The following is a 22,878-nucleotide window of genomic DNA, read 5'->3' on the forward strand; positions in this document are numbered from 1 at the left end:
GAGAGAGATAGCAGAGAGAGAGAGAGAGCAGAGAGAGAGCAGAGAGAGAGAGAGAGAGACTAATGAAGCCTTCTTCTATTCTTTCCTGTCCTCTCTCTCCTCCTCCGCATCCCAGAGCAGAGGGAGGCTGATGAAGACCAGAGACACACACACAGACAGGTCCTCTGATTTACAACAGAAGAATAAGAGTGTGTAGCCTGGAGTTAACTTCAGGAAGAAATTAGGGCCAGGAACCTCACAATACTTACGTGCCAATATGATATGTATTTCGATTCTCACGATTCTATATGTATTGCAAACTGTGATTTTATTGTGATTTTATGTCCCAAACATATTGCTCACCATGTCTTCTGCAGAGGGACAAGAGAGAGTCATGAGAAAACAAGTTTTAATCAGTCATGGAAATAAAAGTGATGAAAACTAATTGGCTCCCTATTTAAATAGAAGATGGAGAACAAGCTATGAAAGAAAAATACTTTGTTTTGGTGCGGGTACAGTCAATTAATGTAAAAATAAGACTTCGATATTGTCAAAACGATACATCGTCAATAAAAATATCCTGATATGTAAACTATAATTTTTTGGTCCCAGTTCAAAGCTTGGTAAATCTGTCCCTGTCAGTATGTTTGTAAACTCCTGTGTGTATCTTATAAGCTCCAGAGGTGTGTTGGGGTCGTTTGCGTATGACAGTTTATTAGGTACACCCATCTAGTACCGGTCGGACCCCCCTTTGCCTCCAGAACAGTCTGAATTCTTCTGGGCATGGAAACATTGCTCAATTGGTATCAAGGAACCTAACATGAGCCATGAAAACATTCCCCACACCATTACACCACCCCCACCAGCCTGTACCATGTCTGCTGCTTAGGCCAAATCCTGACTCTGCCATCAGCATGATGCAACAGGAACCAGGATTGGATGGACCAGACGATGTTTTTCCACTCCTCAATTGTCCAGTGTTGGTGATCTCGTGCCCACTGGAGCCGCTTCTTCATGTTTTTAGCTGATAGGAGTGGAACCCGGTGTGGTCGTCTGCTGCAGTAGCCCATCTGTGACAAGAACCGCCAAGTTGTGCTTTCCAAGATTCCGTTCTGCAGACCACTGTTGTACTGCGCCGTTATTTTCCTGTTTGTGGCCAGCCTGTCTCCTTCGACCTCTATCATAAACAAGCTGTTTTTGCCCACAGGACTGCTGCTGACTGGATGTTTTTTGTTTGTTGCTCCATTCTCGGTAAACCGGCTGTTTCTGAGATACTGGAACCGGGGCGCCTGGCACCGACGATCATACCACGCTCAACGTTGATTTGGTCACTCCTTTTGCCCATTCTAATGTTCAATCAAACAGTAACTGAATGCCTTTGCGCCTGTCTGTGTCACGTCCTGACCAGTAAAGGGGTTATTTGTTATTGTAGTTTGGTCAGGACGTGGCAGGGGGTGTTTGTTTTATGTGGTTCGGGGTTTGTTGGGCTATGTACTTTTGTAAGAGGGGTGTTTGTTTTATGTGTTCCGGGGTTCTTTGGTCTATGTTCTATGTTAGTGTATTTCTATGTTCAGTCTAGTCTTTCTATTTCTATGTTTAGTTCATTGGATTGACCTTCAATTGGAGGCAGCTGTTCCTCGTTGCCTCTGATTGAAGGTCCTATGTATAGGGGTGTTTTTGTAATGGGATTTGTGGGTAGTTGTCTCCTGTTTTGTGTCTGTGCACCTGACAGGACTGTTTAGTGGCGGTCGTTGTTTTGTATATGTGATTTGTTTGTTTTTCCTTCTTTTGATGTAATAAAGAAGATGAGTATACACGTTCCCGCTGCACCTTGGTCCAATCCTTACGACGCCCGTTACAGTCTGCCTGCTTTATATTGCGAGCCACTGCCATGTGACTCACTGTCTGTAGGAGCAAACCATTTTGTTGTGAACAGGGTGGTGTACCTAATAAACTGACTTGTGGGTATGGGCTGGGTCGGGCCTGTAATATGTGTGTGGAGTGTATGAGTGACTATAGGTATATGAGTATGTTGTTTGCTCTTATGTGAGAGATGTAGATGGCAAGCAGTACTTATGAGTCTTGGATGTTGCATCAGTACTATGGGCATATACTGTATGCAGACCTGCCAACATGCACGCATTTTGAGTACCAACTATGCAATTCTCTGTCCATGTATGAAAGTACGAGATCCGAGTTAAAAGTACACAGAAATGAATAGGCCCTGATTATTCTTCTTTTTTTAAACATAAAAAAAAAAATCCGCTGAGTAAATCTAACATCCCGATTCTCGAGCTGCAAAACACAGACATGAATGGAGTTTGTGTCAGCGGACATGGAGATGAATACATTATAATTAGACGTAGCTACATCGTGTTTGTCCCTCCTCCTGGTGGTTGTGATGCTGAGTTTGCTGACTGTCAGCTGTAAATTAACACATGGACAAATCCCTTTTCCACTCTGTGTTGTGGAAAGGTAAACACATTGGTTCACGCTAACGTTAGCGAACATAAGATGGACAGTCAGTGGGCTCTAAAGTGACAGCAGTTCACTCGCATTTGCTACTGAAAGAAATTAAATACAAATATGAAAAATAACTGTTCGCATTTGTGCACGTGTGAAAAACATTTAATTCTGCGTTCCATTAGTTGTATTTTCCACGTATCATTACAAAGATCACGCATCCTGATAGACTGTAACAGTAATTATGATCCACGTCACAAAAAGCATTACAAAAGTATAATCACAAATAAATATAAACATCTTGGAATTAAATGGAGTCGAGTTTAGGAGGCTGCGCGATGAAGAATGGATGAGTGTCCGGTATTAATTATAGAGGCAATGCTTCTAAAATGCTTTTGTACTATATTTTAGATTTTGTCAATTTCGAAAATCTGAAACGATATATGCGCTGCAAAGAAATACAATAGACACCTTTACATAGTTTGCTGTCTGTGTCGATGCGATCATTTGTTTAAATGTTTGGAATGCTGTCAAGAAAGAAAGTATTCCAACCTTTTGTAGACTTGATTTGGTACAATTCTATAATTGCTATCAGACTCACGAACAGCGTGCGCACGAGCATGCGGGGGAAAGAAAACCCCAATTCGGTGCTACGCGGAGACAGTTGAATCTCCAATTTGCCGCGCGCGTCTGGTACTCTAAAAAGTTGGACAATGTTGGCAGGTCTGGTGTATGTAACGGTATGCTGTGTACTAGTATGAGATGGTGAGAGGTATTAGGAGTCAGTGGATAAAGCCTCATTGTGGTGCTGGTGCAGGCAGGCTTCTTGGGTTCCCCAGGCCAAATCAGGGCCCTATTGTTCCCCTGCCTCCCAGGATAAATTCATTTTGACAAGGCTGCTAATTGGATAAAACCAGGCTGGAGCCTCCTCCCTGAGCACTGAAATTCCATCTGCTTTCTAGCATGGAGAGAGAGGACACAGGATGGGGGGGGTTAGGGGTGTTGGGTAGCTAAGCTGTTGAATATGTATCACCCCCCCCACTCCTCCTCCTCCTCCTCTCTTCCTCACACCCTCTCTCTCTTTCTATCCACCATTTTACATCCTTTACTACCCCCCCATCCAAACATCACAATGGCCCCCCTTTAGATAAACACATGCGGTGTCAAGTGTGAGGATTGCTGGGTTCAACTGCTCCGCTCGGGCCCGCCGGCCCACAATGCCGCACTGCATAGCTGCCATGCGGGAGGCCGGTTGCCCCTAGCGACGCTAACAGGCAGAACGTACCTTAATAGAGTGGAGAGTCATTGTAAAGCAGTGAGCCGGCGCGCGGACAAAGACCCCACGGACCCTAGAGAGAAAGGGGACAAAGACCCCACGGACCCCCAGAGAGAAAGGGGAGACGCTACTCTGAAGGGCCCCGGGAAGAGCTGATGATGGGACCTGCTCAATGGAAGAGAGGAGAGGAAGAGAGTGTGTGTGGGGGGGGGGGGCAGTTTGAGAGTAATGTTGTGGGGGTGAGTGGGGGGGTGGGGGCTCAATGACCAAGAGGCTTGAGCGTAATTTGGAGAGGTGAGTGGGGAGGTGGGGGGGTGTTCAATGACCAAGAGGGTTGAGAGTAATGTGGAGAGGTGAGTGGGGGGGGACTTAGATGGGTAAGGGTTGGGGGGTGAACGGGATGGAGAGGGCTTGACTGAGAAAGCAGAACAGTGTTCAAATTAACGGAGGAGATGTCAACTGGCAGGCGAGCAGGAGGACAGAGGGTCTTGTCAATGAGAGGGTGTGTGAGAACGTCGTTTGAATGTGTCCAACATATTTTCCCTGCACTCAGTAAATCTGGATGCTGGCCCTTTGGTCAGGCTGGTCAGGCTGGTCAGGCTGGTCAGGCTGGGGCTGAGTGGAGGAGATAAACGACAACAACCGCTACAGCTCTGCTCTCATTTGACATTTTAGTCATTCAGCTCCCATCAGCGCATTTTCTGAACTAATTGGACAAAATTGTTGTATAATGCTATGCTACATGTCAGAATTGCCGCAGCAATTTTTGCCAGCAAATATCACAAAAAAATACCTGCGAAATCCTGGAGGGACTGAATTACATTTCCCCAGCCCGTTCCCTCAGCTGTTTACCAAAACAAGTGGCAGCGCTGCCGTTTCGTTGTTTTCTGAATCCCAGACTATAGCTTTAATAGCCTACACTGTTACCTGAACAATCTGTTAGCTACACTCAGAAGCAAGCTGTTAGCTGTACAGGAACCAGTTTATCCCAGGTCCCTATGCTATGGCTAGGTCTATACCTAGCACATACAGTTTGAACACACAGTCCCGGCCCTCTCACTGACGAGTCCAGTACCTGGCTTTTCTCTGACCTCTGACATTAACAGAATATTCTGGAGTGTTCTCTCAGGGTTCTCATAATGTTGCCCAGTGTCCGGTCTGGAGCGTGAAGTCATGAGCTTTGTCAAAAGTCCTGTTCTGCCCTAGAAAGCCTATGTAAATTCCGATCGCCAGAACGAGCCCAAAAAAATTGTGTAGATGCCCGTTATGGGCTCTAAAATGTGTTTATTATGATCAAGTTCAATCTCCAACGTGAATTCTGTTCACTACAAACCAAGATATTTAATTAAACAGTGATCAATTCTGACTACTACATTTCATTTGTCGTCACACAGGACCACGTGCTGACACAGACCAATCATGGGCCTGCAGGCTACGAGGAGGCTCGCACCCTCATGCACACTTCTTGCCCTTATGAGGGTGTGGTGTGCTCATAGGTTGACTACCTCAGCCAGGATGAAAATGACTACAATGACCATGATCCTTTGCTGGTTACAGCCCCATTCAGCAATATGACGTGCTTCATATTCAAATACTTCCGGCTTCATGCGCCATTTGGAGTTTTCCATAGGAATACTGAACGTGGATGACGTCAGAGCTATCACCCTCTACTGGTTTTAATGTCTATGGATGTTGCCGCAACATTCTGGATAGTTCTGGGTTGCGTTTAATGTGGTAAAACCAATGTTACAGAACGTTCAGATAGAACTGTTCTATGTAGAACATACACAGGTCTATGTCATGTAGATTAGGGAACCATGTTAGCTGGTCTTTACAAGGCATTTCTATCAGGACGCCGTGCCCTCCTGATGGTGGCGCTGGTAGGGTCTGAGTTGGTGAGGTTGGCAGTTTAGCCCGCTCCAGCAGGTGGAACCCAGGGGTCCGCGCCTCGTTCATACCCCTCTCTCTGAGCTGAGTACCCACAATCTCCCTCTCAACATTTCTCTACGTCTCCAGACATCAACAGCTCCCATGCTACAGAACTTTCACATCAAAAGCATCGTCTAACAAGGTTGGGATCCCCCCACACTCTTCACAAAGTATTAATGAGCTATTCTCTCCCCCCTCCACCCCATCATTCCATCGATGCTAACGAGCACCAGGCCGTCTCAGGGATTAACGAGGGAGATCAAGCCAGGCCCGGAGGGGGCTCTAATCAATTAGGCACCGCTGCATTTGCATCATTTATATAACGAGGCAAAATGAACCATTGAACACTAATTCTGGTGCTCCGGCAGGGTTCATAATGCCATGGTTAACAAACACAATGTCACGACGGACGCTGGATGGATGTCTGCCTCTGTGGGAACACCTGACTGAGCCCTACCCACTACCCAACACCACCCTGGGCATGTGTGTGTTGCAGCTTGTGTGTTTACAGTTGTGTGTGTCTATGATAATAATGAGCTTTAGACTAGAAGTTACTGCTTTCGTCATACCACATGCAATGGCTAAATGGAATACTGTAGTTAACTTCATAAGCATAAAGAGCCTTTCATACGAAATGTGTGTGTGTATGTGTGTGTGTGTGTGTGTGTGTGTGTGTGTGTGTGTGTGTGTGTGTGTGTGTGTGTGTGTGTGTGTGTGTGTGTGTGTTGCGTCTCTTCAGGGAAGACAGGGCGTTTCTGAGAAGCTTTCACTAAGAGCCAAGAGCCCCAGAGCAAACTCCCTGAGTAATCACTCCCTGAGTAATCACTCCCTGAGTAATCACTCCCTGAGTAATCACTCCCTGAGTAATCAAGTAATCAGTCCCATACACCACAGGAAGAAGACACCAAACTAATGCCCAGTATCACACACACACACACACACACACACACACACACACACACACACACACACACACACACACACACACTAATGCCCAGTATCACACACACACACACACACACACACACACACACTAATGCCCAGTATCACACACACACACACACACACACACACACACACACACACGCACGCACGCACCAAACTAATGCCCAGTATCACACACACACACACACACACACACACACACACACACACACACACACACCAAACTAATGCCCAGTATCACACACACACACACACACACACACACACGCACGCACCAAACTAATGCCCAGTATCACACACACACACACACACACACACACACACACACACACACACACACACACACACACACACACACACACACACACACACACACACACACACACACACACACCAAACTAATGCCCAGTATCACACACACACACACACACACACACACACACACACACACACACACACACACACACACACACACACACACACACACACACCAAACTAATGCCCAGTATTACACACTCACACTCACACACCAAACTGGCGTCATCACATAGTAAACGTATACTCACAGAGGCATACAAAAATAAAAATATAAGTTGTTATAAACAAGACCAGTCCAATCCTCCAGAACATACATGGATTATAGCTACAGACTCACAAAGACAGATAAACACACAACAACGTACATGGATTATAGCTACAGACTCACAAAGACAGATAAACACACACAATAAGATATACCTTTGCACATACATACATGCATATTCCCGGGTGAGTACTTCCAGGGCTGCAGGGGAGGGAGGGAACAAATAAAGGGAGGAGTGGAGTGGAAGGGGCCCCAAGCTTCTTTGGCAGCTCATACATCAGAGTGAATGGAACCAATTATAAATCAAGAGACATTTCTCCATATTATTCAGCAGCCCTGCTCAGCCCAGCCTGACTCCTGTCCTGCATACTGCTCTCTCTAGGGGAGGAAAGGAGGGAAAGAGAGGAGGGAGAGAGATGAATAAAGAAATGAGAAAGAATGGGAAATGAGAGATAGAGAGGGAGAAAGAATGCAGATATAAGAAACAGCCTGGGAAAACAAGGAGGAAATGTAAAATCAGGTATAAAAGAAAGGAGGATAGAGAAAGTATAGGGATATGGCATAGTGAAAGGAGAGAGATGGCTGAGAGATAAGGGTTATATGTCCATAATAGATGGCTGAGAGATAAGGGTTATATGTCCATAATAGATGGCTGAGAGATAGGGGTTATATGTCCATAATAGATGGCTGAGAGATAGGGGTTATATGTCCATAATAGATGGCTGAGAGATAAGGGTTATATGTCAATAATAGATGGCTGAGAGATAGGGGTTATATGTCCATAATAGATGGCTGAGAGATAGGGGTTATATGTCAATAATAGATGGCTGAGAGATGGGGGTTATATGTCAATAATAGATGGCTGAGAGATGGGGGTTATATGTCAATAATAGATGGCTGAGAGATAGGGGTTATATGTCAATAATAGATGGCTGAGAGATAGGGGTTATATGTCCATAATAGATGGCTGAGAGATGGGGGTTATATGTCAATAATAGATGGCTGAGAGATGGGGGTTATATGTCAATAATAGATGGCTGAGAGATGGGGGTTATATGTCAATAATAGATGGCTGAGAGATAGGGGTTATATGTCAATAATAGATGGCTGAGAGATAGGGGTTATATGTCCATAATAGATGGCTGAGAGATAGGGGTTATATGTCAATAATAGATGGCTGAGAGATAGGGGTTATATGTCCATAATAGATGGCTGAGAGATAAGGGTTATATGTCCATAATAGATGGCTGAGAGATAAGGGTTATATGTCAATAATAGATGGCTGAGAGATAGGGGTTATATGTCCATAATAGATGGCTGAGAGATAGGGGTTATATGTCAATAATAGATGGCTGAGAGATAGGGGTTATATGTCAATAATAGATGGCTGAGAGATAGGGGTTATATGTCAATAATAGATGGCTGAGAGATAGGGGTTATATGTCAATAATAGATGGCTGAGAGATGGGGGTTATATGTCAATAATAGATGGCTGAGAGATAGGGGTTATATGTCCATAATAGATGGCTGAGAGATAGGGGTTATATGTCAATAATAGATGGCTGAGAGATAGGGGTTATATGTCAATAATAGATGGCTGAGAGATGGGGGTTATATGTCAATAATAGATGGCTGAGAGATAGGGGTTATATGTCAATAATAGATGGCTGAGAGATGGGGGTTATTTGTCAAGACTGTACTAGACTGCTTATTACATAGTAATAAAGATCAGGTTAGTGTAACAAACCCTGTCTGTCTCTGTGTGTCTCTGGCTCTGTGTGTCTCTGTCTCTGTGTCTCTGTCTGTGTCTGTGTGTGTGCGTCTGTGTCTGTGCGTCTGTGCGTCTGTGTGTGTGTGTGTGTGTGTGTGTGTGTGTGTGACTGAGTGAGTTGCCTTGGGCCCTAAATGCCACAGGAACAGCTGGAGGGGACTCATTTCAAAGGGAGCTTTGAGTGTCAGAAACAGGATTACCGGTGTGTGTGTGTGTGTGTGTGTGTGTGTGTGTGTGTGTGTGTGTGAGAGAGAGAGAGAGAGAGAGAGAGAGAGAGACTCTCAGACATGTTATAGCAAGGCCAGAGGAGTTCCATGTGTCCTGTCACTCAAACTAAAATGATGTTGTTCCGGACTAAAAGAGAAGCAGGCCAAAGCGCAGTAATGCAGACAGACAGAGAGACAGACAGACCTGTGCCAATAGCAACAGAAACAAACACAGGCAGAATCTGTGGTAATCCGTATTGCTACAGTAACTGTCACAACAGAACATGATAGCATCTCTAAAATCTAAATTGACTGTGTTGCTGTTCTCAGATCAGTTATTTTGATTTATGAGTGAAGCAACAAATATAGACTAGTGGTATTATCCCAGACCAGGGAAAGCCACCAGATCCATCCAATCAGCTTAGATAGGTTTCCACATCCCTGGGAATGATGGGGACTTGTAGTAAAAATAAATAGACTTGTTTAACTTCTTTGGGATAGGGGGCGGTATTTTGACGTCCGGATGAAAAGCATGCCCAAAGTAAACTGCCTGTTACTCAGGCCCAGAAGCTAGGATATGCATACGATTGGTAGATTTGGATAGAAAACACTCTAAAGTTTCTAAAACTGTTAAAATAATGTCTGTGAGTATAACAGAACTGAAATGGCAGGCGAAACCCCAAGGACAAACCATCCCCCCCAAAAAAGATCTCATCCTACCACTGATTTCAATGGCTGGCACTTTTATTATAGGGCGAAATCGTGCCCGATTGCAGTTCCTAGGGCTTCCAATAGATGTCAACAGTCTTTAGAAAGAGTTTCAGGCTGGTTTTTGGAAAAATGAGCCAGAACTTGTAGTTTTTTTAGGTGGCTCCCATTTTGACTGTAGTGTTTCCAAGCGCGTGATTGAGAGCGCGTTCTTTGGTATTTTTCTCCGGGTAAAGACAATAACGATTCTCCGTCATAAATTTGATGATTTATTTGCGTATTAGGGTACCTAAGGATTGATTATAAATGTTGATTGACTTGTTTGGACAAGTTTATTGGTAACGTTTGGGATTCATTTTGTATGCATTTTGAAGGAGGCAAACCGAGTGGATAATTGACTGAAGCGCGCCAGCTAAACTGAGTTTTTATGGATATAAAGAAGGACATTATCGAAAAAAAGGACCATTTGTAATGTAACTGAGACCTTTTGGAGTGCCAACAGAAGAAGATCTTCAAAGGTAAGGCTTTTTTTATATCGCTATTTCTGACTTTTGTGTCGCAACTCCCTGGTTGAAAATGATTTGTTATGCATTTGTGTGCTGGGCGCTGTCCTCAGATAATCGCATGGTTTGCTTTCGCCGTAAAGCCTTTTTGAAATCTGACACCTTGGCTGGATTAACAGCAAGTTAAGCTTTATTTTGATGTATTGCACTTGTGATTTCATGAAAGTTTAATATTTATAGTAATTTAATTTCAATTTGGCGCTCTGCAATTTCATTGGAAATTGTCGAAATGGGACGGTGGCGTCCCACTAATCCGCAAGAAGTTTACCACCTTAGCCTATGATGGTAGGACCCAAATCACCTTCCTGATCCGAACTGAAATATCAAATCACCTTCCTGACCCGAACTGAAATATCAAATCATCTTCCTGATCCGAACTGAAATATCAAATCACATTCCTGATCCGAACTGAAATATCAAATCACCTTCCTGATCCGAACTGAAATATCAAATCCCCTTCCTGATCCGAACTGAAATATCAAATCACATTCCTGATCCGAACTGAAATATCAAATCACATTCCTGATCCGAACTGAAATATCAAATCACCTTCCTGATCCGAACTGAAATATCAAATCACCTTCCTGATCCAAACTGAAATATCAAATTGTTCGTTATGGTCTTTGGGTAAGGGTTTATTCGGCTGTTCGTGGACAAAAAACCTTATCTTCGAGGCAAACCGAAGTTCGCTAGCTCAAGACTATGCCCCTACGTCAGTGATGGTCAACAGTAGAGATTCTTCAATGAAGTGTTTATTGTCATTCAACGAGAGACTAATTGTTTTCATGCACATTTTTTCACTTGTGAAATACTGCACTAAACATCTTAGATGTAAAATTGCGTTACTAAGATCTGCTCTGCAAAAACATGAAAATGAATGACACATTTTAAGAGAGTATGAGAGCATACATTTGGTTCACCTAGCAGAGTTTGGCTAGGCGCCAGCCGAACCAAAGCATGCAGAGGGCTTAAGACATTGGTTGATCCCTCCCTAGGGAGAAGACATTCCAGTGCCTGTCACAGAGTGATGGCTCATTACTCAATCATTACTCAGTCATAACACAGTCATTACTCAGTCATTACTCAGTCATAACACAGTCATAACACAGTCATAACACAGTCATAACACAGTCATAACACAGTCATTACTCAGTCATTACTCAGTCATAACACAGTCATTACTCAGTCATTACTCAGTCATTACTCAGTCATAACACAGTCATAACACAGTCATAACACAGTCATAACACAGTCATTACTGTCATAACACAGTCATTACACAGTCATATCAGTCATAACACAGTAATAATACAGTCATAACACATTGGCACAAGATGACATAGAAGGATGGCTCCAACCAAAATATGTTGATGGCTCAGTGGGGTTCTGTTCACACAAACTCTGTGTGTGTGTGTGTGTGTGTGTGTATGTGTGTGTGTGTGCGTGCGTAAGAGAGAGAGTAAAGGCCAATTGTTCTCGTTTTTCAAGCGAAGGTCTTTTAAGGGAGTATGCGAGCAAACTCGTTCGGTTCGGCTAGGAGCCAGCCAAACTGCAGCATGCTGACGCCTTAAGAGACAGAGACAAAGATAGAAAGAGACAGACAGAAACCGAGAGAGGGTGAGAGAGGCTTCAGTCACAGCGTTGCTGTGCTATCTGGTGCTCCTGTGTGAATGGTCTTTGAGAGGATGCCTGCGTGGCTCTTGGCTCGTTTAACGCTAGCTAATCTTTGTACAAATATCTACTTAGCACACACAGGACTGTTTGTCTACACACACTCTGCTTACTTACCAGTGTCTGGAGTTTATCAATGATCTAACAACACTATGTCAGTCTCTCACACACAAACAGCAGAGTGTGTGTCAACACACCTAGAGGTCACTGACGCTAGAGGTCACACGTGCCTTTATTCAAACATAAGTGTGACTTGTACCTACGTAAAACTAGTCTTCTGATTCAGGGTGGCAAGCTGGTGATGGATACTACACAGTCAGCAGTACAACACTACAGTATGTAGGGACGGCCATGTTCAATCAACCAGTCCATTTAGAGTTTGTGATAAAACTGTCCTCATTTGGAATGCAGCTTGTGTATTCCATCAGGTTTTTATAGGCATGTATTTAATAGAGTACTCAAATACTCAAAACTCGATCTTTAATTTAAAAAAATCTTATACTGTAAAAGTATTTGGTGGATTGTGTTTTGTGGCTGCCAAAACGGGCATGTGACATTTTGTAATTTTAAAGTGTCTTGAAGAAAGTTAATTTGCTTTAACTTTAGTGTTCCATTTCTACATGTGCATTTACGGGGCACAACAAAAAAAGAAAGCAAGCCATGCATCACACAGCTCTTCTCCCTAAATTCCCTTTCCCCTCTGTGTCTCATTCACTCAATTGCGTTCCGACCGCTCCCTACACACACGTGAGCTGAGTGTGCACACAAGCTCCCGCTAGGCCTACAAGCTCCCGCTAGGCCTACAAGCTCCAGTTAGGATACAAGCTCCAGTTAGGATACAAGATCCCGCTAGGCCTACAAGCTCCCGCTAGGATACAAGCTCCCGCTAGGCCAACAAGCTCCCGCTAGGCCTACAAGCTCCCGCTAGGCCTACAAGCTCCCGCTAGGCCTTCAAGCTCCCGCTAGGCCTACAAGCTCCCGCTAGGCCTACAAGCTCCCGCTAGGCCTACAAGCTCCCGCTAGGCCTACAAGCTCCCGTTAGGATACAAGCTCCCGTTAGGCCTACAAGCTCCCGTTAGGCCTACAAGCTCCCGTTAGGCCTACAAGCTCCCGTTAGGATACAAGCTCCCGTTAGGCCTACAAGCTCCCGTTAGGCCTACAAGCTCCTGTTAGGCCTACAAGCTCCCGTTAGGCCTACAAGCTCCCGTTAGGTCTACAAGCTCCCGTTAGGATACAAGCTCCCGTTAGGATACAAGCTCCCGTTAGGATACAAGCTCCCGTTAGGCCTACAAGCTCCCGTTAGGCCTACAAGCTCCCGTTAGGCCTACAAGCTCCCGTTAGGATACAAGCTCCCGTTAGGATACAAGCTCCCGCTAGGCCTACAAGCTCCCGCTAGGCCTACAAGCTCCCGTTAGGCCTACAAGCTCCCGTTAGGATACAAGCTCCCGTTAGGCCTACAAGCTCCCGTTAGGATACAAGCTCCCGTTAGGATACAAGCTCCCGTTAGGCCTACAAGCTCCCGTTAGGATACAAGCTCCCGTTAGGCCTACAAGCTCCCGTTAGGATACAAGCTCCCGTTAGGATACAAGCTCCCGTTAGGCCTACAAGCTCCCGTTAGGATACAAGCTCCCGTTAGGATACAAGCTCCCGTTAGGATACAAGCTCCCGCTAGGCCTACAAGCTCCCGTTAGGATACAAGCTCCCGCTAGGCCTACAAGCTCCCGTTAGGATACAAGCTACCGCTAGGCCTACATAAATAAATGCCTATAAAAACCTGATGGGATACACAAGCTACATTCTTTGTCAAATGATGACAGTTCCATCACAAATTCTAAACGGACTGGTTGATTAAAGTAGAAAAATATGTTCCAACAACGAGCTGCAGTTTTGGAATTCTAGTTGCTCCTTATTTTCCACTTAGGTTACTTTGTGAACTGTTAGAGCCATTTAGAATTGGTTAGTCTAGGCTATAACCCTCTAAACATAGACAGGTTCCACTCTGAAAATAGCCAAAAACATTAGTTTGATAAAGACAAAGAGCGTATTTTCATCAGCATCATTAAGCATTGCCTAATCAGCAAACAGACGTTGTGGCCATAATTCATCATCATGACGTGTTCAATGTGGAATTGTTCATCTATTTAGAACATTCCAAAGAACAGGCAGAATAAACTAAGTTTAATGTCTGTATATCAAAAAGAAGACTACATTTTTTTCTAACCCTGATATTTTTGTGCTTTTTTTTTTACATGCCAAATTAAGCCCCGTTTGAAATACCCATCTTTAACAGTACAGTATGTAGTACAGTGCATTTGGAAAGTATTCAGACCCTTTGATTTTTTCGACAGTTTGTTATGTTACAGGAAACCTGGTGGTGAAGCATGGTGGTGGCAGCATCATGCTGTGGGGATGTTTTTAAGTGACAGGGACTGGGAGACTAGTCAGGATCGAGGGAAAAATGAACGAAGCAAAGAACAGAGAGATCCTTAATGAAAACCTGCTCTAGAGCACTCAGGACCTCAGACTGGGGCGAAGGTTCACCTTCCAATAGGACAACGACCCTAAGCACACAGCCAAGACAACACAGGAGTGGCTTTGAGACAAGCCTCTGAATTTCCTTGAGTGGCCCAGCCAGAGCCCGGACTTGAACCTGATCAAACATCTCTGGAGAGACCTGAAAATAGCTGTGCAGCGACGCTCCCCATCCAACCTGGCAGAGCTTGAGAGGATCTGCAGAGAAGAATGGGAGAAACTCCCCAAATATAGGTGTGCCAAGAATACTCAAGGCTGTAATTGCTGCCAAAAGTGCTTCAACAAAGTACTGCGTAAAGGGTCTGAAAACTTATGTAAATGTGATATTTCATTTTTTTTATTTTTTTTATAAATTTGCCAAAACTTCTAAAAACCTGTTTTTGCTTTGTCATTATGGAGGATTGTGTGTAGAATGATGAAGGGAAAAAACAACTTCATCCATTTTAGAATAAAGCTGTAATGTAACAAAATGTGGAAAAAGTCAAGGGGTCTGAATACTTTCTGAATGCACTGTATGTACTGTATTATCACTGTGACAGGTCTCAAGGAGATTTATTCAACAACGCTGAAAGGCCAAAAGCACATCGTTTCAGGTACATCTGTGTAATGTGATCAATTGTTAGGTAGGTGGCAGGGATACAGGAGTGTGAGCAAACATCTACAACTTCTATGTCTCTCAAACGATGCAGACTTTTCACTCCTCCGCTTGCAATTTTTATCTCTGTCCTCCCTTCCCTTTCTCTTCCACACTTCTCTCCTGCACAGCTATGTTCTCTATTCCCTCCCTCCTTCATTCCCCTCTCCTCTACCTCCTTTCTCCATCCCTCCCTCTCTCTCCCTCTCATCCTGTATGGAAGAGGCTGTGGAAGGCTATCGAGGTATGCAGGGTCAGGCTTGGGAGCAGGGTGGCTTGGAGCCCCAGGGGAGGGTACTGGACCCTGGCCACCTGTTGCTCCAGGTGGCCCTCTCTGAAACTGGACACCTAAAACCACCAGGACATGAGAAACCTGACCCTATAACCCCTGCAACACTAAAGCACAATATGTCAAGTAAACAACATAGCCAGAATGCCCTATATGCAAATCTACAGAACAATAGGTTTGAACTGTGGGAAAATGTTCAACTGAGCTTCCAGCAGCCAAGCCTTTATAGTTGGCTATGTGTATGATCACCATTACACTAAAACACTAGTATAACCGCCTAATATGGATAGACTCAGCCTAAAGTCGCTCTCTTTCACAAGCACACTCCACAGTGCAGGCTATGAGAAACACACAGCCTGCCCTACACTGAGATCTGACTTCCCTGGAACATGCAGGTGATCCTGAGAGGGGCGTGTTCAAGACGAGAGTGACAACCTGCACATTCCAGTGTAAAGAGATAATCCTGATTGGAGAACCATCATGCGCGCGCACACACACACACACACACACACACACACACACACACATACACACACACAGAGTTAGGCCCGCAGATAGCAGCCTGCAGGCTGTTATGACTACATGATCGTACCCGCTGTAGCACAGATGAAAGCATACCCTCAGGAGTTATTTTTCTCCTTTTGCCAATTAACATTAAATCTTCTAAGAAAACAATAAACCTTTCCACAGTTGTAGCCAGAACTTAGACAGAACTCAAAAAGTCCCAGAGCACCAGAACAAGAAGTAAATAACTATCCACCCAGAGTCACAGCCAGGACATAAACGATCCGTGGACTCAGTGCCAATCTATATTCATGGCATCAGAAGCAAAACAACAGCAACCAGAACCTAGCCAGAGTAAGCACTAACCATGGACCCATAGCCAGAACATAGCCAGTACAGAGCTATCCTGCCCAGAACCAGAACTATCCAAGAAAACACATCCAGACAGGATGAGATCTATCCATTGAGTCATTGTCAAAACAAAAGCTATCCAATGAGTCCTAGCCAAGCCAAGTTATTCATAGACAGAACAAGACATACCTACTGAGAGTGGACCAAAACACCAATGCCAAACACACACCTATTAAGGCAACAAAAATAAGGACCTGTCATGTGTTTTTAACAACTCACAGTACTTCAAGGCCTGATGTTATCTTTCCAGATTAGGCCTATGGACCAATCCTTGTCTTTAACCCTGTTGTTAATAGTTAACGAATGTTGGGCTGGGATGAAAATGGAACAGTAAAATGTGTGCATTCATCGGCACATAGCTAATGGCTGCTCAAAGCTGTGCCACCAAATAAGATCAGAAGACTGAGAAAGGAGAGAAAGCCAATCAGACTGGAATGAATTAGAGAATAGCTTTGAACCGCGACCGCCGAAGGTCAACAACAAACTCTACCACACCAGAGTTACCAAACAAGACGTTCTTTAGATGTCCCTCAGACAGAGGCTCAGGAACCAATGCCAAACATACATAGCCTCTTGGTAAACCAGTTCACTTATTCAGTTTAATTGAAAAGATCATTCTTCTTGATCTCTTCAAGTAAAGGTGTGCAAAGATCACACATTTTACTGCAGTGGGCTAAATCAGGGTCACACCGAGTGTATCTTGGTAGTCTTAAAACAAATGTACTTTAAAACAAAAGTGTACACCTCACACACATGGTTATAGGCTTAAACAAAAGAATACATCTGACATAGTACAGGTTTTGAGTTGAAATGTATTACATTTAGAGTTTGCATCCCAATATTACACTTTATATACATCACAGAAGACTGAAATATAACAGAACTCTTTGACATAGAAACACTGGATTTTCTGTTCATAAAAAAAAAGTTGATTAATTATGAAATTATGAAAAATATGAATAATATTCCACCCATAAGGCCACTAGAGGACAATTTGGTCATTTGACTGCAGGAAAGGGTTTTAATAGTGATGGGGGGAATATCGATACAGTTACATATCGGGATATTATTTTTTACAATATATTGTATCTTTTAGTTTTGACAATATCACAATATTATTTTTACATTAATTGACTGTACCCGCACCAAAACAAAGTATTTTTCTTTCATAGCTTGTTCTCCATCTTCTATTTAAATAGGGAGTCAATTTGTTTTCATCACTTTTATTTCCATGACTGATTTAAACTTGTTTTCTCATGACTCTCTCTTGTCCCTCTGCAGAAGACATGGTGAGCAATATGTTTGGGACATAAAATCACAATAACAAAACTATAAAATCACAGTATCAAATAGAAATACATATAAAATCATGAGAATCTCAATACATACATTATTCAGTACCAGTCAAAGGTTTGGACATACCTACTCATTCAAGGGTTTTTCTTTATTTTTACTATTTTCTACATTGTAGAATAATAGTGAAGACATCAAAACTATGAAATAATACATATGGTATCATGTAGTAACCAAAAAAGTGTTAGACAAATCTAAATATATTTTATATTTGAGATTTTTCAAAGTAGCCACCCTTTGCCTTGATGACAGCATTGCACACACTTGGCATTCTCTCAACCGGCTTCATTTGGTAGTCACCTGGAATGCATTTAAATTAACAGGTTTGTTAAAAGTTCATCTGTGGAATTTCTTTCCTTCTTAATGAGTTTGAGCCAATCAGTTGTGTTGTGACAAGATAGAGTTGGTATACAGAAGATAGCACCATTTGGTAAAAGACCATGTCTATATTATGGCAAAAACAGCTCAAATAAGCAAAGAGAAACGACAGTCCATCATTAATTTAAGACATGAAGAAAACCATCAAGCGCTATGATGAAACTGGCTCTCATGAGGACCGCCACAAGAAAGGAAGACACAGAATTACCTCTGCTGCAGAGGATAAGTTCATTAGGGTTACCAGCCTCAGAAATTGCAGCTCATATAAATGCTTCACAGAGTTCAAGTAACAGACACATCAACATCAACTGTTCAGAGGAGACTGCATGAATCAGGCCTTCATGGTTGAAGGACACCAAAAAGAAGAAGAGACTTGCTTGGGCCAAGAAACACGAGCAATGGACATTAGACCGGTGGAAATCTGTCCTTTGGTCTGATGAGTCCAAATTTGAGATTTTTGGTTCCAACTTCCGTGTCTTTGTGAGACGCAGAGTCGGTGAACAGATGATCTCCGCATGTGTGGTTCCTACCATGAAGCATGGAGGAGGAGGTGTGATGGTGTGGGGGTGCTTTGCTGGTGACACTGTTGGTGATTTATTTAGAATTCAAGGCGCACTTAACCAGCATGGCTACCACAGCATTCTGCTGCGATACACCATCTCATCTGGTTTGTGCATAGTGGGACTATCATTTGTTTTTCAACAGGACAATGACCCAACACACCTCCAGGCTGTGTAAGGGCTATTTGATCAAGAAGGAGAGTGATGGAGTGCTGTATCAAATGACCTGGCCTCCACAATCACCCGACCTCAATCCAATTGAGATGGTTTGGGATGAGTTGGACTGCAGGGTGAAGGAAAAGCAGCCAACAAGTGCTCAGTGTATGTGGGAACTCCTTTAAGACTGTTGGAAAAGCATTCCAGGTGAAGCTGGTTGAGAGAATGCCAAGAGTGTGCAAAGCGTTCATCAAGGCAAAGCGTGGCTACTTTGAAGAATCTAAAATATTGAATATATTTTGATTTGTTTAACACTTTTTTGGTTACTACATGATTCACGTGTTATTTCATAGTTTTGATGACTTCACTATTCTATTCTACAATGTAGAAAATAGTACAAATAAAGAAAAACCCTTGAATGAGTAGTTGTGTCAGAACTTTTGACTGGTACTGTATTTACAAAAGTATGTTTACACCCCTTCAAATTACTGGATTCGGCTATTTCAACCACACCCGTTGCTGACAGGTGTATAAAATCGAGCACACAGCCATGCAATCTCCATAGACAAACATTGGCAGTGGAATGGCTTACTGAAGAGCTTAGTGACTTTTAACGTGGCACTGTCCCACATTTCCAACAAGTCAGTTCATCACATTTCTGCCCTGCTAGAGCTGCCCTGGTCAACAGTAAGTGCTGTTATTGGGAAGTGGAAACGTCTAGGAGCAACAATGGTTCAGCCGCAAAGTGGTAGGACACACAAGCTCACAGGACATGACCGACGAGTGCTGAATTGTGTAACACGTAAAAATCGTCTGTCCTCGGTTGCAACACTGACTACCGAGTTCCAAACAGGCTCTGGAAGCAACGTCAGCACAATAACTGTTCGTCGGGAGGTTCGTGAAATGAGTTTCCATGGCCGAGCAGCTGTACACAAGCCTAAGATCATCATGTGCAATGCCAAGCCTCAGCTGGAGTGGTGTAAAGCACACCACCACTGGACTCTGGAGCAGTGGAAACGCGTTCTTTGGAGTAAGGAATCATGTTTCACCATCTGGCAGTCCGACGGACTAATCTGGGTTTGGCGGATGCCAGGAGAACGCTAGCTGCCAAAATGCATAGCGCCCACTGTAAAGTTTGGTGGAGGAGGAATAATGGTCTGGGGCTGTTTTTCATGGTTTGGGCCCCTTAGTTCCAGTGAAAGGAAATCTTAAACGCTACAGCATACAATGACATTCAAGACAATTCTGTGCTTCCAACTTTGTGGCAACAGTTTTGGGAAGGCCCTTTCCTGTTTCAGCATGACAATGCCCCTGTGCACAAAGCGAGGTCCATACAGAAATGGTTTGTCGAGATCGGTGTTGGAAAAACTTGACTGGTCTGCACAGAGCCCTGACCTCAACCCCATCGAACACCTTTGGGATGAATTGGAACGCAGACTGCGAGCCAGGCCTAATCGCCCAACATCAGTGCCCAACCTCACTACCCAACCTCACTAATGCTCTTGTGGCTGAATGGAAGCAAGTCCATGCTGCAATGTTCCAACATCTAGTGGAAAGCCTTCCAGAAGATTGGAGGCTGTTATAGCAGTAAAGGGGGGACCAACTCCATATTAATGACCATGATTTTGGAATGAGATGTTCGATGAGCAGGTGTCCACATACTTTTGGTCATGTAGTGTGTCATATCGGCACCAAAGTATCATGATAATATGGTATCATGAGATCCCTGGCAATTTCAAGCCCTCATTTTTAATCCATCTGACATCATGGATTGAGCTGAAACAATCTCTCCAGCTGACAGGGTGTCTTGTCGGTTTAACTGAGGTGTTTTTTGGACTAAATGTATTCTAAATAGAGCAGTGACAATCTCACCTATGCGAGGATTCGCCAAGAGCTCATTAGCCCATTGGATTAGCAAAAAATATTTTCTCATTAAATCATTCCTCAGCACAGAGATGATATGAGACTCATTGAGAGACGCCCTTGACAGCTCACAGCTAAAAGACTTTCAGGCATTCCGCCGCATTGATAGTTCAGAAGAGTTGGACCAGCTGTCCATTTATTGTAATTAGGTTATTCTTGCACAGTGTACGTTTGGTTTAGTGATGAGGAGAGTGGTTTCTTTTTAAAAGCACACAATTAGTGGTGTCAAAGCTGTGCGTCATGAGATAAAATCCAATCTGTTTCGGCTTGACATTGAGGCAGGCTAATAAATAAGATGTAGGCATGAAACCAATGATATGGGGAGGGAATTTGGCAGCGCTTTGCCATGTCTGTTTTCTGTTACTCTCCTCTATAGGAACGACTACGGACTGAGGCCTGCAACAATCTACACACTTTTGGTCTTAAAATGACAATGTTTTTACCAAAAAATAATATACATTTTTATCATGAGAATAATACAAAATGCATTCAGGCACAAAGATCTAACGTTTGAGAAACTAATTTGGCCCCAAAAAAGACGCAATTCCGAAAGCTGAAGGCAGAAATGGTCAAAGGCTACTACCTCCATCACTCAATGCGTCCCAAAACTATATTCTACAACCATCCTACAATCACACTTTCAAATGAGTACTTTTTATGACCATTTCGTTCCATATTCCCAATATTAAGCGCGCAGTCTTTGCTTCTATTGATTTGGCCTGAAAGGTGGTTGAATCAAATAAAAACGTGGAAACAAAACAATTGTTACACACAAAGTTAGCGAGGTACCCGCATCCCGATTACAACATTGAAAAACACTGAACATACAATGTTTATGTTATCGCACATCCGTGTGTAAAATATGTTTCCCTGGGTGAATCCGTTATTACATAAATAAAAACATATTGTTAACTTGTAACGCATGTGTCATTACTTCGCGTAGTACTGCAAGACAGAGATCATTAGTAAAGAAAAACTTACCAAAACGTGCTATAGTTGGTATTTACTCCTCGGACAACAATCGATCTCTTTCTCAGCTTTTTACTTCAGTAAAATCCGGGGGGGAAGACACTTTTTCCTTTTTCTTTACTGCTTTAGTAATTTACTGCGATGCCACCGACATTTTCTTAGGCTCCCCAAGTTCTCACATTGAATGGCCGTTTTTGGATGACTGAGCTCTCAAACAATTCTCCCCTTTGCGACGCCTTTTCGGGTCCTCCCACTTCCCAAGAAGGGGGAGGGATCTGAACAATAGGGGCTCGCTCCCAAATCACAAAGTTTGGTAAAGCCCTCTAGTTTCCCCCAAGAAACACACTCTATTGTCAGGCCCAGTTGTTCTCACCGCAGTGCGTAATGATGAAATGTGTTGTTATAATGAATGTATGTACATGTGCATAAAAGAGTTTAATAGGAACAGTGTAAGACAAACAAAAAAAGTTGCCAAAAGTTCTACATGGTGGGGGGAGAAAAATGCCCCTCCCCCTCGTCCCCTAGACTGGTGTGTTCCTCCAGTTTGTATTGAGCCCTTCCATTGAAGCCCGCATGCCTCTATCTCTCTCTAGTGCAGCTGTCAGGAGATGGAGGCAGTATGAGGCAGTAAGAGGCATCGCAATACTCTCTCTCTCTCTCTCTCTCTCTCTCTCTCTCTCTCTCTCTCTCACTCTCTCTCTCTCTCTCTCTCTCTGTCTCTCTCTGTCTCTCTCTCTCATACTACAGTGATCACAGAAAATAACCCATGCGCATGCCTCACGAATTCTACTTCACTTCAATCAGCACCATTTGAAATGAGGGCGCCAAACTGTCCACTTAATTAATAAAGGACTATCCTGACTAAGATTACAGGGGTTTGACAGAGTCCAGTTGGTGGGGGGTTGTCCGGGAGCTGAATGGAGGAGATCCCACCATGCACCTGAGCGGTTATTGCAACACAGTGGGGTGTTATTGGCATACAAAGCCTTGCCGGTTTGTGACACCTGTTGTTCTTGTTCAAGGTGAAAGTGTATGAAGTGTGTGTGGTGTTTGGGGTAGCTGGGATGTTGTGTGT

The 22,878-nt window shown here is 43.6% G+C and overlaps 1 protein-coding gene across 2 annotated transcripts in view; it reads right to left on the reverse strand.

The window, feature by feature from the left end:
* Positions 1–22,186, reverse strand: part of LOC115195479 (brother of CDO) — a 44,817-nt gene extending 22,631 nt beyond the window's left edge. For both annotated transcript variants that reach the window (XM_029755363.1, XM_029755362.1), the window contains exon 1: positions 21,816–22,186. The gene's annotated coding sequence lies outside the window, so the exon portion shown is untranslated. The remainder of the gene's footprint in view (positions 1–21,815) is intronic.
* Positions 22,187–22,878: the final 692 nt, after the last annotated feature.

Source organism: Salmo trutta, chromosome 6 (genome assembly GCF_901001165.1).
Source record: "Salmo trutta chromosome 6, fSalTru1.1, whole genome shotgun sequence".
In the NCBI taxonomy this organism is placed as follows: Eukaryota; Metazoa; Chordata; class Actinopteri; order Salmoniformes; family Salmonidae; genus Salmo; species Salmo trutta.